The 10012-nt window shown below is 42.4% G+C and overlaps 1 long non-coding RNA gene across 1 annotated transcript; it reads right to left on the bottom strand.

Annotated features, from left to right (window-relative positions):
- Positions 1-6988: 6988 nt before the first annotated feature.
- On the bottom strand, positions 6989-9691 carry LOC108445693. The gene is made up of 2 exons (XR_001860646.1): positions 7750-9691; positions 6989-7159 (listed from the first exon to the last, which is right to left on the bottom strand). It is a non-coding gene; the product is annotated as an uncharacterized LOC108445693 (long non-coding RNA).
- Between the last annotated feature and the right edge of the window lie 321 nt (positions 9692-10012).

The raw sequence follows: 10012 nt of genomic DNA, 5'->3' as shown, positions 1-10012 counted from the left end.
TACCCAGCCATTTGTCCCCCTAGCAACACGTATGGGGAAAATTCCTTTAACAGAAAAAAAAACCAGGAGAGCTCCTAAAACCCCAACACAGAGGCATTACCAACCTCTCTCATTGGCCCAGTTTTGGCCAGCAGCATGTCCATCTTCAGAGCCCTCAGGGATTGACTCTGCCGGACATGGTGGAAGCTTCCAGCAGCTTCTCACAGGACCCAGCTCTGTGGCCCCCCCTGCTACCTAAAACCAGGCCATGCAAAACCAGTACAGGTTCCTCACACCTTTCCCAGCCAGCTCTCTCAGAATGGAGTGAATGGCCCCCAGGAGACTCCCCTCTCTCTCCATTTTCTCAGCTGGAACCGGGATGATGAGCTGGAGCAGCACACTCAGCTCAAGATAGGTGAGAGGAATCCTACCCCTCTTCCCTGTAACTCTCATTTCCTGGTTTTCCCAGGATTAAACGGTGCTGAACTATTTGGCCCCAGAGGAAAAGGAGGAAACAGAACAACAAAGGAGAAATCTGATTCCAATGGGAGCTGTTGATTAAAAGCATTTAAGCAGAGCTCTAAAAGGGAGGCAGAAATACTCACTTGTGTCTCACTTTAAGTGACACACATCGATAAAGCACTGTAAAAGCAAAGGGAGCTTCTGCCCTTCCGAGCACAGCTTCCATGGGAAACACATTCTGTGATTTGGATCAGGTATGTCAGGAGTCATTAAATCAGCAAATTACAAAACTTTAGGGTGGTGCTATTGGGAATCAGAAAGGAGCACAAGAATGGCTGAATTCTATACTGATCAGTTTAATAAAAAATGAAGAGACAATTTGAGGGCTGACAACCAAACAAGATCAAAGTTCTCCCACAATTGATGGCATCAGATGGGGCATGGTGTTTGCTAGGCGAGAAAGGCTGTCCTGCCCTTCTCCACCATGAACGTGTTTGTGGACAAATATATTAATTCAAGGTCCCAAATGACTTCAGTATTTCAGGTTACTAGCCTGACCCTCAACTCCTATTGAAGCTTTGCTTATCAGTGCTAACAACCTATTTCACAAGGCAAGTCTTTTTCTTTTGGCTGACACACTGTGTTCCCAAAGGCTGATGTAACATGGGTCACAAACGTCTGGTGACAAATCTCTTCCATCCTCTGTAATTTCCATGTGAAATCAGCTTGCATGTATCCCAGATTATATACTGCCAAGCAAGGAGATGGCGTCTTGGCACAAGCACGTTTAAATCCCCCAGGTGCAAGGAAGGAGAAACAAAGATTCATTACAGTAATAAAGTTTCAGCCTTCTAGGGATGAGGTCAAATGAGAGCAGCAGAGCACTGGCTAACAGGAGAGCAGATCTTATGTACATGAGAGCTATCAATAAGCCTTCTGACACGTGTTTCTTGAGCAGGGTCCGTTGAGGGAAAATACCTACCTCATCACTGAACACAGTGCGAGAAATGTTCATTGGGCAGTGTTAAACAAGTAGGATTTTCTTTTCTGTCTAAATTTGCTTTCTTGGCTTATTTACCTTTGTTATAAATAAAGTATGTAATTTGTGCTATTATGTATAAAACTGGAATGTAATCAGACCATGTAGAGACCGAGTTTCAAAATCCCTCCACCAGTCTGGCTGAGAGAAAAATTTCACACCACCAAAAGTAGTTCTCTCACAGATGTAATCAATAAGTGAGGATTCCACCTAGGTGGGGTTGGATCTTATCACCGAGACATTTGCACCATGACGACTTGATCACCACACTCTGATATCTACATCGCATCTGATAAGGAATTGGACATTCCGGGAACTAAAAATAACTGTTCCAGGAACCAGAGATGGCCCATCCATCACCAGAAATGGCCCACTCATCACCCAGGATGGACAATTCATCAGACCCAGGAAAGGCTTTGTGCAGCCCAACTCCGGGACAAGAAAACTTCATGCATACGAGAAGAATAGAATTAATTCGGACTCTACCCAAAAACTGTATAAGAAGGGACCAGCCGAAGCAGCAGTCGTGAACTTGGGAGGTCTGGTGCGGTAGAGATCAGATCTGTGCGTGTTCACCCAGCTCCGACCCCGGGCTCAGTGCTGCTTTTCTCGATCGTGGCTTTTGAAACTGATATTTCGGTCGCATAATAAATGTTATTTCTTTATAAATTTTGATTGGGCAATTCTGTTTATCCCACCTTCGAACCTGGTCAGCAAGTAATGAGTTCTGTCAATCTGTGTGCTTAGTCCAACAGAAAAACGCTGTATTATTGTGGCATTTAGCAATCCTGTATTTACTGAGAATCCTTTCTTTGTTATGATGGAAATTCAGTGTTTAGCGTAGGAACTGTTCACTGGAATCAAGTCTGGAAACTGCAAGGGTGCACACCAGAATGCTGCCCACTTCTTTAAAATCAATGAAAATGTGCATTCTCGTTAATGTACTATTACCACATATTAGTATGGTTTTTTACAGACTAAAAACTGCTGCTGAAAAGCAAACTGAAAAGTACAACTAATATATAGGTTGCAACATGTTGCCAGAACATTCCTGAGAAACGGGAGCCTCCTGGGAGCATTGTAGGTGGCATCCACTCACTCTGGAGCCCCAATGTTTATACCAAATTGGATTTCCCTGCCACTGCGCATGCCAGAGCCTGCCTTAATTTAGACTGCCCTCAAAAGACCCTAATCTCTCTCTAGTGCCCCTACTGCAGGCACAAATGGCAGCCAGAATCTCCCAGGACTGGTCTCATGAGACTCTTGCCCCTCCACTCAGTTCAGGAGAATTTCATAACTTATACATTAACTTGGATTTAATTTGGTACTTCTCCAAATGCCAACTGCAAAAACACGGCTGAGGAGGAGGGAAGAAAACTCCACAAGCAAGTGTAATACCTGCAGGCTGATAGCTCCATTAACCTTTCAGAGGAAAGGCAGGCACACTTGTTTTCTAGCAGTCTATCAGTTTTCTCCCCATTTATATATGTACTCTTTGCCTAGGTCATAAAGTGTCTAAACGAAAATTTATTGCAGGGACTGGCTATTGATTTGCAGTCCTGCACATCTGGAAGACGTGACTCAAAAAGAATGTCCATTCTTTGAACTAATGAAAATTTAAACTCTAGCATAAAACAAATTGTTTCAGGATAAAATTAACTGACATTTTGAATGCACCATCTATGCTTGGGTTTAATTTACAGTTAAATCCTGTTTACAAAACTCACCAGAGAAGTTTCAGTGATATTTGTGGGGCTGATTGAATTCAGTGAAGCCACACTGGAGCCTTACAGCAATTAATTACACCCTCCTCAGTACATTGCAGACAATGGTTACATGATTGCTGCTTCTCAGGGCCCGTGATGTCAGTGGGATGGATACTGCAGTAACCTGTTTTAAGATCCAGAATTTTTTCTGTGAATGAAACAAGCTAGTCCATGACCAAGCAATTCAAGTAAACTCCCTCTCTGGGAAGGAGTCCAGGTTTCTCCCTCTGTCACTTAGTGTTTCATTCACTCATATCTTTGCCAAAACCACGGAATTCAAGGACTAAGCGTAAATTTCCTGTCAATTCCTGTCCAAGTCATTGCTGTTGACATCCCGACTCACTGAAGAGGAAGATATTATCTACCTCTGTCAACAAACATCATTCTTCTTGCAGTTCCTAGGGCAGGACCAACCTCTTCACCTGTAAGGTCAGAGTTATGTAAAGTTGGGAAGGATATTTAACAAATTACTCTAACATGACGTACACAGGAAAAAACAGTACAGCCAGCTAAGGCCAACCACGAAGCCTGGTTTCCCCAGATTCTCCCATCACAAAAACCATATAAACATTTGGCACTTTCGCTAGCACTGTGCACCAACATGTTGACGGTTTGCTCATCTGAACTGTCCATAAATTAATTTCTCCACAAGTTTCTTAGTGATAGATCTTGTATCTACCTACCATCCAGGTTGTCTGTTTTATATGTGCAGATTACTCTTGCATTAACTCAAAACAACGCATTTACAAGGAAGCAAAGAATCTGCTTTTGTTTTGAGATTCACAGAATATTCTGCATTGGAATGGACGTAAGAGTCCAACTCCTGAGTAAATGACCCATTGAGGGGATTGCACCCACAACCTTGGTGTTATTGTACCATGCTCTAACCAACTGAGCTAACTTCAGAAAGATTACTGTATTCAGATCAAATGTCAAATTTAGCCACTTTTTGCTTGAGCAAAGCCATCACTTTCCTTCCCTCCTGCCATCTGCCAATGCATATTTCTTCTTGTGTAAGTATTGCAATATTACAGTAACAGTCACCATAACAGTGCTAATGATATCACTAATAATAATTATCTTGAACTAATATAGTGCCTTTCTTCTGGGGATCACACTGTGCTTTAAAATAATCAATGCAGACATCTCCCCTGGAGCTTCCATTTGAGTGGAAGAAGCTTAGATTCCTGCCTAGCCAGCTCCTCTCTCAGGGCATTGCTTCTTTGGTGGATTGCTCTCCATCTAAGCAATAAGGCTTCATCCGGAGCTGAATGAGCTAACAAGCTAGAGGGGGTACCCTAGTCATTGGTACAATGAGACCTGCTAAGAGCTGAGCACAAATTTGCTGCTTTCTGCACCCAAGGTTTGACCAACTTGATGCATAACAGATGGTGGGACAGCTCAAGAAGAAATATGCAACTGCAAAAACGATCTCAAGGCAAGTGGCATAAGGGGGAAGGAGGGGAATGCTTTAGATGGAGGAGGAACAAAAGAGTCAAATCATGGTTTGTATGCTTAGATTTGTTCCTCCAACTGATAAAAATGGATCTGTCAAGAAGAGGAAGAGTCAGTCTGCAAACAAGCTAGTGATATTCCAGTAACACTGTGAGATTTGACAAGTGGAGTAAGTCATTCCACTTCTTCAAACAACCCAGTTTTATCACTGGATCTATCTCTCATCTTCATTAATTACTATTGAAATTGCAGTCAGTAATCCATTTACCATAGAACAAGCAGGAAACAGAGTATTCAAAGTAAGATGAATCAGTGCTTTAACTAGCCCAAACATGACAGGCAAAGCTTGCTGCCGTCACTGGTGATTCCCCAAGAAAAGCATTTATGTAACTGTACGTTATGCATAATTACACAGTGATGGGCATCCTGCTTACACACCAAGTCTATTTGTTCTCTGCGTTGTTCATAATGTCCCATGTCTCATAAAAGCAGTTATACAGACTGATAGAGGTGCCAGTAAAATTAATCATTTCAAATGGGGCTGTTCAACTCAGACAACTCCAGGCTTGGAGAGCATCAGTTCTGGAAATGAAGTCAAAGCCTGGCAATGCTGACTGTGATTGAAGAAAAGCTCAGGAAATAGAACTGTCCTTCCTAGAGGAACCACACTTCTCTGTAACAAACTGCCTGGCTCATGTTTCCTCTTTGGAAAATTACAGCTGGGATTTTCAGAGTTGCTTCAGAGTCAAGAATCTGCATCCCAGATGGAAGTTGCACCCTACTATAATAGCCAAGTATAGTCCCATTCACTTTTTTTGCTGCTGTCTAGGAAAGCCTAGCAGACAAGCAGTAGCTTGGTAATAGCTAATCTGCCTGGTTGGAGTGTTTTGCCTGTGTTGGAGTCTGTTTCTACTCACTCCAGTGAAAAGCAGCACCAGCTGCAGAGGGCTGCTTCAGTCCAAGATGTTTTAATAACACTAGATGCAGCTTTTGAGAAGGGATCTAGTGTCTGCTTAGTGTTTGGGCTATGACTTGTATTACTGATTTATAATCTTCAAGTATCAGGCCAAACTGCTTCCTGCTTAAAGTTGGAAAGCCATCAAAAGCAGTGATACTGCCCTTTCTTCTGCCAGCTGTAACATGGTTAGACAAGAATGTAGGGGGGTAAGGGTGCTGGTTGCAATGTTGGGATGGAAGATGTGCCTGACTAGCGTATTTAGTAAGTCACTAAGACAAATTAAGGATCACATTGCTCCACTTCTCTGAAAAATACTTATATAAAAAAGGCCAACACAGTATTCCAAGAGCAATTTTCTAGATGTAATCAGTCATGCCTGCTGATGTCAGTACCAGGGATAGGGTTTCAGTGATTCCAGTCATGATAGCCCTGCCCTTCAGGGACAACACAGTGCCTGAAAAGAGACCTGAATTCTAGTGCTTGTTTTGCACCAGCTGAAGTGTTTGCTAAGCCATCATCAGCACCTGTGTGATGACACCAACTCTCTGTCATCGCTCAAGGTGTGTTACCAGGGATGCCACTGGAAGCTGGGGAATGTGCTGTTCCTGGTCAAGCAGCTGATGGAGGGTGAGGCAAGGGACGAGGCTGCCTTCCCATGTTGGCAGGGCAGGCTCTATGGGGACCAGCACCTTCACCCTCAGAAATGCAGCCCAAGCAGCTGGGCTCCAGAGACAAAAGCGCCTCCAGACTCTGAAATCTGCAGGGGATGTTTAAAAACCCAAACGGTATAAAACCCAAGGAGAGCAAGAAAGGGCAAATACAGCTTTGACCAATCATAGAGAAAACAAGCATAGCTCTGACCCAGCAGAAGTGACAGTGAAATCAAAGATGTGGGCTGAAAGGGTTGTTGTCATTAACAATAAAAAAAGCCAAATTGCAGCTTAGTAAGAGCTGACCAATATACTAGGTGGCAAAGTGTGAGTCAAAGGAAGTGCAGAGCTGTGAGTCACCCACCTCAAAGGGCTTTATCCTTGGATAGAAGTCAAAGAGACAGATCAGGGAGAAAAAAGGAGTGTAGGAAAGGACAGAGACAATAGCAGACCACTGGGCCTTCTCACAGAGCAGAGGCTACTTGCAGGGCAAGAAGGCTATCGGCCAGTTATGCTCCCTTACTGTTATTTCTGGCCAGGTACTCAATACTCTGCATGTTTCACAAATACAGGGGTCAGCCTCCTGCTCTGGGGAACTTCACCTGCAGCACAAACAAGAACTAGAGCAAGAGCAGAAAGAGGAAGGTGGTACAGAAAGCAAGTCACATCACTAAGGGTGTATGTTTGTGTGTGTTTTAATGAACAAACAAATACCAAGATTTTTCTTCTGTAGTCCATTTGTCTCGACTTTATTAGTGATATAGTGCTCTGCAGGCACTTGGGCTGAAGGAGCAATACAGCAATTAGCTGACGTGGCTTGGTCTTATGAAGTAAGATGAAAAGCAAGAAACTGAAAGAGAAAATTACAGGTCAGATAAAGGCAAATGTGATAAGGATCAATGCCATTTAAGAGGGTGAAAACACAAAGAAGGGTGAGGAATTCTTTCAGGTGGGATGGAGAAAAAAAAAGGGATGGAGAAGATGATGAGATGGTTAGAAGGAAGGAGAAGAGAAAGTGTCCAGGATGAGAGGCTGTAGAGCACACACATCTAAACATTGGGTGACATGAGTTAGTTCTAGATTACAGGGAAGCACCAGGAGTGACAGGAAGAAGCAAAGAAAATGAATATGCAGGATCTCATGCTGCTTCAAGGACAGTAAATACAAGAGGCAGGGTAGAAAGAACAGGAAGACGGTCACAACAATCACATCTGTAGTGTCTTCTGTCTGTGGAGGAATGCTGTGTAAAGAAATTCCAAAGGCCTCAGGAGAAATCAAAACATAGATTTACCACCAGAGGATTGAAGCTAAGAGAGAACAGAGCCAAAGCATGCTTCCATGTCCCCAACTCAGTTTCAGAGTGCAAATCTAAATCAGCTCCCTTGATTTAATGTGTATTTTCCATGTTTTACAAGCAGATGACAATAGAACCTGGCTTACTTATATCCTATGCAAGGCAGGCAGGAGCTGAAGCAATCAAAACCACTGGAAGCTGTGCTGAAATAAGATAGGAAGAGAATTACATTGGTGGGAAAAAAAATCCCAAAGGTTCTATATGTTTTGTGTAACTTAATTTTATTAGGACTTCTTAGGTCCAGTTTTAAGTAAATCTTCCATATTTTCATTCTCCCTCAATATCCCCCCGCTTATTTCCTGGCAGTCCTCATATCAGGTGGGAGAGCACACCTTTCCAACTTTAAGCAAAATTTTTGTCCCACAAACACTTTTGTAGGCACTATTTTTTTACACTTTGGTAGAAGACATACAGCTTAGGGGAGGGAAGAATTTGAAATAATTAAAATAAGCAAAACCTCTGGATACTGACAATCCAGAACCGTAAGTTAGAAGCCTGAAAATTAACCCTACAAAAGACTGAAATTAGGAGAATGGGTGAAATATCCATAGTCATTACCTGATTATTGAAACATTACATATATTTTTAGGCATGAGACCTTTAACATACAAAAATATAACTTGATTTGTTTACAAAATAAACAACTACATATTTTTTCAAAATTTTGTGTAATGACAAACATGCGCAGTATTAATGCATTATACTAAGGTATATCTGTGTCTGTCTCCTAAAAACAATCTCTAAAGGAGAGAAAGAATGATTGTTAAACTGGAAAGCATCAGTACCATGAACTTGTAAATAAAAAGGAAAGTTATGTCTGCAGGGCTCAGAAATAATATGTAAACAGAGAACAACTGCCATCATGCAGATATATGATGCATGTTTGTACAGAGAAAGCTTGGAAAAAGAACACAACATCCCTGTATTTATTCACTGTAATGTATTACAGCACAATGTTTAGGGCACATAATCCATCAAATGAAATAACCTTCATATAATATTAGTTACAGAAAACATTTTGGAGGATTGAAGTGCAACAGTATTAACATTTTCAACATTACCTTAACAATCATTTCAGCATATTCATTCTGGAAGAAAGAAACTTGCATGAAAAATGATTTTTGGTTCACCCACCTTCAAATGTGCAATTTTTTTCCTTAGGAAAAAATGAAAATTGAGTGAGCAGGCTGGATTTTTCACTTCTCTTCTAACTGTACAGTTATGCATGTAAATAACTTGATGTGCATTTATAATTTTACTGAAATCAAGGTGTAGCATGATCTACATATTGGAGCATCAGTAGAAAACTGAAGTTGCACAATAAATGCAACAGGGTACACTATAAAACAGCAGGTACAAAGAAGGCTCAAGAAAAACCAACATCTAGAGCACAACTGAGCAATTGTTTATTTTATGTCTGTCCATGTACTGATGGTCTGAGCACAAATTTAGAACAATTACTGTTCTTTTCATTGCAATGAATATTGTTGCTTATGCCAGTAACTTAAAAAAACCCCTAAACTAACAAACAAACAAAAAAACCCAGATCAAACCAAATATATTAGAAATGGAATGGATAATTTGTGGATCATTAAGAACATAAGCAACTCCATTCACTATCCCAATAAATCAACAACTGCAGAAGCATTTTAGATTTTATTTAAAAATCCAGGAAACTTATAAATCTCATTTTGCACTCCAACAGGACACACATATTGGTTTAGTTTCTCCTTGCAGCTGCCAGACAAGTAACCAAATCAGTTTTCTGGCCGTTGACTGCAGGTCAGGAGACATGCAGCCTCCATGGGGCAATTCCCATAAACCTCTTCGATAGAAGAGCTACCAATTCTGTAATCACAGAATCAGTTAGGTTGGAAAAGACCCCTGAGATCATCGAGTCCAATCTCTGACCGAACACCACCCATGTCAACTAGACCCTGGCACAAAGTGGCACGTCCAGTCTTTCCTTAAACACCTCCAGGGATGGTTACTCCACCACCTCCCTGGGCAGCCTGTTCCAATGTCTAATCAGCCTTTCTGTGAAAAAAATCCTCCTGATGTCCAACCTAAACCTTCCCTGGCACAGCTTGAGGCCACGTCCTCTCGTCCTGTCTCTGGTTGCCTGGGAAAAGAGACCGACCCTCCCCTGGCTACAACCTTCTTTCAGGTAGTTGTAGAGAGCGGTAAGGGTCACACCCGAGCCTCCTCTTGTCCAAGGTAATTTGGGGCCCCGCGGCCTCTCCGAAGGCGCCCGGTGCCTCTGGAACGGGGCTGGCCGGCGGGAGCGGCAGGGAACGGCCGCGCTGCCCGGGGAGTGCTGCTTTCGGGGCGGGCGGCGGCAGCGCGGAG

The sequence above is a fragment of the Corvus brachyrhynchos genome, unplaced genomic scaffold, assembly GCF_000691975.1.
Source record: "Corvus brachyrhynchos isolate BGI_N302 unplaced genomic scaffold, ASM69197v1 scaffold302, whole genome shotgun sequence".
Classification (NCBI taxonomy): domain Eukaryota; kingdom Metazoa; phylum Chordata; class Aves; order Passeriformes; family Corvidae; genus Corvus; species Corvus brachyrhynchos.
Note: the sequence above shows the minus strand (reverse complement) of the source record. Positions and strands in the feature narration are given on the sequence as shown.